This window comes from Lactuca sativa, chromosome 7, assembly GCF_002870075.4.
Source record: "Lactuca sativa cultivar Salinas chromosome 7, Lsat_Salinas_v11, whole genome shotgun sequence".
Lineage (NCBI taxonomy): Eukaryota > Viridiplantae > Streptophyta > Magnoliopsida > Asterales > Asteraceae > Lactuca > Lactuca sativa.
In genome coordinates, this window is record NC_056629.2 from 49,137,887 (window position 1) to 49,145,802 (window position 7,916).

Below are 7,916 nucleotides of genomic sequence, written 5' to 3' on the forward strand. Positions count from 1 at the left end.
CCCCCTCGAATGATGGATTTGGCTCTTCATTCGGAGTTGAATCCTCCCGTGGAATGGTGGTTCTAAGCTGATGTCAGGGGCTTCGTTCTCCCCTAAACATGTGTATGAGATGAAGAGGTTGAAGTGAAAACCTCCCCTGCGACGGAGCATTCGCAGGTTGGGGTCGAGACGGAATTTCAGAGGCTTTCAGAGTAGGAGGTTCGTGTTCAATATCTTTGGCAACGTCGTCAATAATCTTTTTCAGTTAATCCTCCATGTTATCTGCTGCTTTGGATTTTGAGGAGATCGCTTTGTCTGGTTTGTCAAAGAGTTTCATGAATTCCTCATAGTGGCTAGAATGAGGAATTGTCATCGGATTTTTCAAGGGAAAATTTTCATCTGATTGAGAGTCAATCTCCTGATACTTCTTGAGATAAGTGTCATCAAAGGTGACATAGTAGGTTTCTTCGATTCTTCTTGTTCTCTTGTTTAGAACCCGATATTCCTTTGACATTATAGAATACCCTAAGAAAATTCCTTTGTCAGCTTTCTCATCAAATTTGTTCCTTTGTTCTTTAGAATTAAACATGAAGCACCTGGAACCAAAGACATGGTGTCACACCCCAAAACCGGAATGGCGGAAACATTCTGGGGTGGATGACGTCATGTCAAGTATCACAACATATGCAGTATAGTAATCAAAGTACAACAACCATTGCATTAATAGTAATAGTTTTACATAAGTTACATTTAATAGTGACATCAAGTAATACAGAAACTAGTATAGATGCAGCTCGGTTCTAGGCTGGCTTCACAAATGCTCTCGGGTGTACCTATCTATTGCTGACCTGAGAATACAAGTTATTTTGAAAACGAGTATCAGCATTCTTTTAAATGCTGGTGAGTTCATAAGCATTTAGTGTCATTTGTGTAAGTAAGCCTTTTATTCAAAATAACCTTATAAAAGTAGTAGTTTAGAATCTACGGTGTATTAGTGTCCCTTCCAGAAAATCCTATATTTTATATTAAAAACAGTCTTCTACCAAGACTCGGTAGTGTTATGTTTTAAAGAGAAATTTTTCCTGAAATACTATCATTACCCAAAATACAATATTTGACTTTAAAGAAAGTAGAAGAATATCACTAGTAAAAACATTAGGGAAAATAACATATGCCTCAGCAGAAAATACTACTGACTAAGGCAAAAGAAATCATAGACTCTAGGAGAGTATCGAATGAATGATACGCCTGGCTTAGTCTAACAAAAGGAAACACAGACCCCAGACGGTATCAAATGTACGATACGGCTAGCAAGGTCTAAAACAAAGAAACACAGACCCCAGACAGTATCAAATGAAAGATACAACTAGCAAGGTCTAAAACATAGAAACACAGACCCAATATAGTATCAAATGAAAGATACAACTAGCAAGGTCTAAAACATAAGGAAAATCCTAAGTGTGTTGTTTCAAGAATACAGTGTTAGATACTCGTTACCTTAAGGCCATGAATTATAAGGTAAACATGGATACTCGTAACCATACTGATTGACACTAGAGTACTTGACGCCCTGCAAGCGTCAGAATAAATATGACATTTGTCACCCCTTGGCTTGGTAGGCCGTGGACTGTAGCTAGCAGTCAGGGTGCGGGAGTGTCAGTCCTGTATAGATCTATACACACGATGCCCGCTCTCCCTACAGGAGACTCTGGTTACCAACTCGATGACGGGGAGATCCATGTCTTGCAGATGCATCTCGTATAGTGAATTCTGATGTAAGTGCTAGACTAATGATAGAGACTCACAACTGAACTGACTCTTTTGGAATTCGTGTACTAGAAGTAGCGAATAGAGCTTCCTAACCATTCCTATAGTAGTTACCAGTGTCCCTGATCTATGAGTGACAAGTAGGAGGATGCCCTTGCTACCCAAGGGAAATGAACTGGCCGATGTAAACCTTTTTGTCTATACATGTATACATAATATATAATTAATGATTAAACGACCTTCGGACGGATATCCGATCCCACCAGACCATATCCAAACAAGGAAAAGGAAATAGGGCGAACTAGCCTTCCTAAGTCCTTTAAACATTATTTATATAACCATACAAGTACAAGCATGCATTTAACTATGTAGAAACATTTAACGAAGTAGTAGCATTTAACGAAGTAGAAGCGTATAACTAAGTAGAAGTACTTAATGAAGTAGAAGTATAGAAGCATAGAAGAAAACTTTAACGAAAACTTTAGAAAACCTTTACACTTAAGAAAATTGTGACTTGATATCCTTTTGTAAAAATAGTTTGAAGACCTTAGGAAATCCTTGAAAATCTTTCATAAACAAGTTTTGAATATAACTTTGATAAAACAATATAAGTAAAGAAAAACCTTTGTTTAAAATATTGCTGTAACTGGTTTTGAAGTAAAACATACAGCACGAGAGATAATTTTAGAAAAGATTTAAACAAGTAAAAATGTTTTGGAAAACCATTTATAGTATCATACTTGGTAAAACAGCTGACAGTGTAATAAATCCGTGTGCATGCGGGTTGTCAATCACATGTGATTGATATGATAACTGGCATGTTTTAACTTGTATTCCCCCCCCCCCCCATAAAAGCATGTGAAAACATTTAAAAGGTTAATTCAGGGGTATGAACTCACCTGTCGTAAGTGGATCGGGTGGAGGTGCCGGTTGGGTGCTCGGTGTCAAGTAAAGACTTGAACACACTTAGTGACCTATTAACATATGATGACATATGTTTACATATAATTAGTAAATATAATACTAATTAAACATGTATACGCATCCTAAAGTGCAGAAAACACTTTGGTTAAGTGCTAGGAGTGTCTCGGGTAATATCTAAGGGAGTGTATGGCCTAGATAGGGAGTTTACTTTTCAAGAGTAAACTCTTTATAGAGTTTACGGCCCAAAGACCATATCCCCATGAGTTTACGGCCGTAAACTCATGGGTGGTGTGTTCTAGGATGCTTCAAGGTCTTATATCATTCATTGAATTAGGCTAGGTCCAAATGTAAGGCATATGAATGGATTTAAGGCAAAAAATGCACCATTTAAGGAGTTTACGGCCCTAAACAAGGAGTTTACTGCTGTAAGCTCCTATATTCATATTCCTTTGGTGTATTAATGTCTTAAATGGTAGGAAATAAAGTTATATGCATTTTTCCAAGTCAACTAAAGAAGTTAGGGCATCATTTGGGCACTTTTTGGGAGTTTACGGCCCATGGACCAATCCTAGGGGGGTTTACGGCCATAAACTCCTAAGTGCAATGTTTCCTTAATGTTTAAAGCCCCTGCTTCAATTTTGGTTAATTCTAGACATTTTTCCAGGCCATAGGGTGTGTTTGAGGGCATTTCTAACACCTTTATAGGTGTTCACGGCCTATGAAGAGGGGTTTACGGTCCAAGAGTGTTCTTGGGCCGTAAACTCAATTTTACTCTCCATACCATAAGGTTTTGGTGTTCTACCCAATACTGACGTTAAACGGGGCTTTCGGTCGCACCCGATTAAATGGTCGTATTTAGACTTGGTTGAAACTAAAATTTTTCAAGGGAATATTGGGGTGTTTCTAATTTGTCTCAGCCCTTACAAAGTCATTATAAAAGTCCCAAATTAATTAACCTCTTCTAAAAGGTTAACAAGAGATTAATATAGCGAGGCTTATTAACGGAAGGAGGGGTTAAATATGACGGAATAAATTTTGGGTTGTCACACATGGAAAAACTTAACATTAGGTTTTCTTTTATTAAGAATTTCATAAGGGTAATGGAAAACCTTTTATTAAGGAAATATCAGTTTTTTGTGAAATAGGCTGTGCAGATAGCTTCTGCCCAAAAATAGAGTGGTAGGTTTGCAAACGATAACATGGTTCTCGCAGGTTCGCACAAGGATCGGTTTCGCCTTTCAACGACCCCATTCTGTTGAGGAGTGTAAGGAGCTAAAAAGTTGTGAGCTACTTCTTTTTTAGTTAGGAATTCTTCAAACGCTTGGTTTTTGAACTCCGAACCATTATCACTGCGAATGTTACGAACCAGCTTTCATAGTTGAAGCTCGATCTACTTTATAAAGTCCTTGAGCTTAGGTGTGGATTCTGATTTCTAGTTAAGAAAACAAACCCACGTAAGTATGAACAAATCATCAACAATAACTAAAATGTACTTGTTACCACCAACGCTCTCGATGACAGATGGGCCACATAGATCAACATGTAAAAGCCCTAGTGGATCGATCACTTTGGTGTTTATGATTGTTGGATGACTCTCCCTGCTTTGCTTCCCTAGTTTGCAGACCGCACAAAGATGATCCTTCTCAAACTTCAGCAATGGTAAGCCTCACACATGATTACCAAGTACGAGTTTATTGATGTCTTTGAAGTTATGATGCCAAAGCCATTGGTGCCAAAGCCAACTATCATCTGAAGGTGCTTTTGTAAGAAGGCATATGGTTGGCTTTCCTTTGATGGGATTCAAATTAAGTGGATACATCTATCCTTTTCGCTTGGACTTCAACAACACTATTTTGGATTTCTTCTCGATTTTCTCGAATCCCTCATCATCGAACGAAACTTTCAAACCTGTATCTACAACCAATTATGATACGATGATTAAGTTGTGTTGTGGGCCTTCCACATAGGCTACCTTTCTAATAGAAAATTCTCCATTTGTAATCATTCCATAACCTTTAATTTCCCCAAGAGAGTTATTTCCGTATTTTAGTCTCCCTCTATCTTTCAATGATATGAACTCTCTTAATTCTTCCTTCTTTCCTGTCATGTGACGCAAATAGCCACTATCAATGTACCATTAAGAATCAAACTGCTCGTCACGCATCACCTACAAAAATCAAAGAGATTTTGGAACCCAAAGTTGTTTAGGTCCACGTGAAGTTTTCAAAGACATAGGAAATGTTATTGCTTCATCAACCAAGTAAGATCATTTAATCAGAGTGGAATTATCTTTCTTAGTGATTTTAAAAAGAATGATCCTTTCGTCTTTAGGATTCTTTTGAAAAGAGGTTTTTCTTTTGTTATCTTTGATTCGTTGCTTGACAATCCTTTTCTCAACCATCTTTTCCTTTTTCAAGTTTGATTCAGAGTTTTTGGAATGAATTTTTGACTCTGAAACAATCTTTTCTTTTCCTTTTGTAGCTTTCAATATTTTCTAGATTGTGAAACATTAGGTTTTGTTTGCTCAAAAGATTTTTCTTGTTACGAAAACTGGGTTTTTTTGAGAAACTTTTGATTTTTAAATCGGAGAAGAAGATGATTGAGTTTATGAAAAACTATTAGGATTCGGATTTGAAGATACTTTCGCACTCAGATTTGCTAATTTTTCTTGATGAACAAAGTTAGAATTTTTGGATTGCCAGAAGTGCTTTCTTTCTTTTAGATTTTTATTATATCTAGCATTTCTTTGACGTTTCTAAGCAGTGAATTGCTCAACAGACTTATGAAGATTAGCCCTAAGTTTTGGCTTTCTAGCAGGAATTTCTGATTTTTCAGATGACACATCAATAGGAATATTTTTGGTTCCACTCGGACATCCTGTTTCATAGCTAGATTTGACTTTGTTCAAAGGTCTTGCCAAATATCTTCCTTTCCTCTTCCAAGAAGTCATTTCTGAGAGACCTTTCGTTTCACCTGCATTGTCAATAGGGGCAGAACAAAAAATTTCATTGCACCCATCAACGTTGTCTTCTTCTACGAGGGACGATAGCTCTTTGGTCTAATTTTTGTTAAGTCCTGAAGTTGCAAAGACCTGGTTCAGAATAGTTTGAAGCTTTGGGAAAAGAGTTGCTTTTTATTTTAAAAATTTTGCACCATTTTCAGACATGCGAACGTACTCAACGAAATTTTCAGAAATCAAATTTCCGCATGTTTAGGTTCGCTTTTAACAAATTCTGAGCAATCAACCTCATCATCTACATAGATCTCACTCATGTAACTATCATCATCAAATTCACATACATTTTCAACTTCAATTGTATTATCTAAACTTAATTTAGTGTATAGAGTCAAATTTCTATAAAGTATCAGATTTAATTTGCTCTTTATCTTCTTTGATCAAAATCTGTTTTAGCATATTCTTATTCTCTTTGGACTATAAAGATTTAATTTTGTCCAGTCCGATTTTATAAGCATCAGAGACTTCGTCAGATGACACGATGGATTCACATTTGAAACAGTCTGCATCGACTTCATCCTCTTTCATTTCTAGAAATGGCAAAATCATTTTATGGATTTTCTTCCCTATTTCACAATCAATGTGCAGCTGATTGATATTAGAATAAAAATGTTTAGCAATCAAACAAAAAATATTCCGTTGTTTCGAAAGCCCTAATTTGTCTCTTTGCGAATAAATTAAATCATCCCTAGACCTAGATAACTCCAACTCTAACTTCTCAATCCACATCCACCTTTCCTCACTTTTTGATGTTATCCTACAGATTTGATCAGTTAAGTTAGTATTACTTAAATGGCTACTCTTTAAGCTATCACTTAAACTATAAACTATGAAATTTAAGTCTTTTAACTCAGTTTCATACCTAGAGACAGGAATATTTAAAGATTCGAGAATAGAGTTTACCTTGATTATCATCTTCTCACATTCGTTGATCTGCTCTGTGATGGGTTTCGCAGTGAAGCAGCTGTCAGAACTATGTCCTTGTTGCTCCGAAACATCATTGTTCAACCTGAAGCATTTTCCCTCGTACTCTAAAGCACTAGCTGTCGCAACAAAGCACTTGCCATATGTCGGTCTGCAAACCTCGTTATCCTTTGAGTCAGTTGACCAAACTTCAACTCTTCCAAACTCGTCGTCATTTTCCTGCACAATGAAAGTAGGTTTAGAGTTATCAAGATTCTTCTTTTTTTTGAGCTCCTCTATCTTGTGAAGATAGTAAGCTTTATCCTTTTCTTCTCCTTCATCCTTCTACGCATGATGCTTTTGAACATGTACTCTTTTGCTAAATGATTCTTTCCATGACAATATGTGACATCCCCAACATCACGGCCAGAAAAGACTGGTTTTATTTATGCTTTTAAAATAATTTCAGAGTAAATCCTTTTGATTTAAAATAGTTGCGGAATTTGTTCCCAAAAACAAAATATGATAAAATAATATTTACCAAAGCATTTCATAAAGAAATGTATTTTCATTATATAATCAAAACTTTGGATGTCATGTTCCGATATAGACACAAAATCATAAACAACAAAAGATAGACCAAACAACAGTTACATATAACAACTGGTCTAATAAACAAAATAACTTGATGATTCATCCATCTTATGCCCTCGCGCCACTACCTGTAATACAAATAAACTGAGTGGGTTAGGCTTGGGAGTCTGGTGAGCATATAGAGTTTTCAACCCACAATAAATAATTATATTTAATCTCACCAACCAACAATAACCCGATTACCAATTCCCGTTATCCTCACTTTACGTCCCTAAAACAACATCTATCTCAAGGGACCAAATCTAGGATTTTCATCGGGACGAACATTACTGCAAAGGGATTTCCTCAACACTAGATGTCCTAAAGGGAACCATGAGGGGGATAGAGTACACTGGTGAACACATCGTTCACAACACGTACAGGTTATGAGCCTGCTAGCGTTCCACATGACTGCCTAGAAAGAGTTTGCGGTCGTTATCCATACTCTGCTGAATAACTAGATCAACAACAACAACATCGAGACCTCTCATCTGTTTATCACACATCAACTATCTACCCATGTTCTACCCAACATATTAGTAGATAAAAATATATATTTTTATACATAGTTTAAAACCTGTATAACATTCTCATTCAATACATATTCCAAACAATAGATGAGACACATAAACATAACACATATTTCATAGAGAATAAATCATATCTATAAGATAGAAGAAAGTGAATATACATT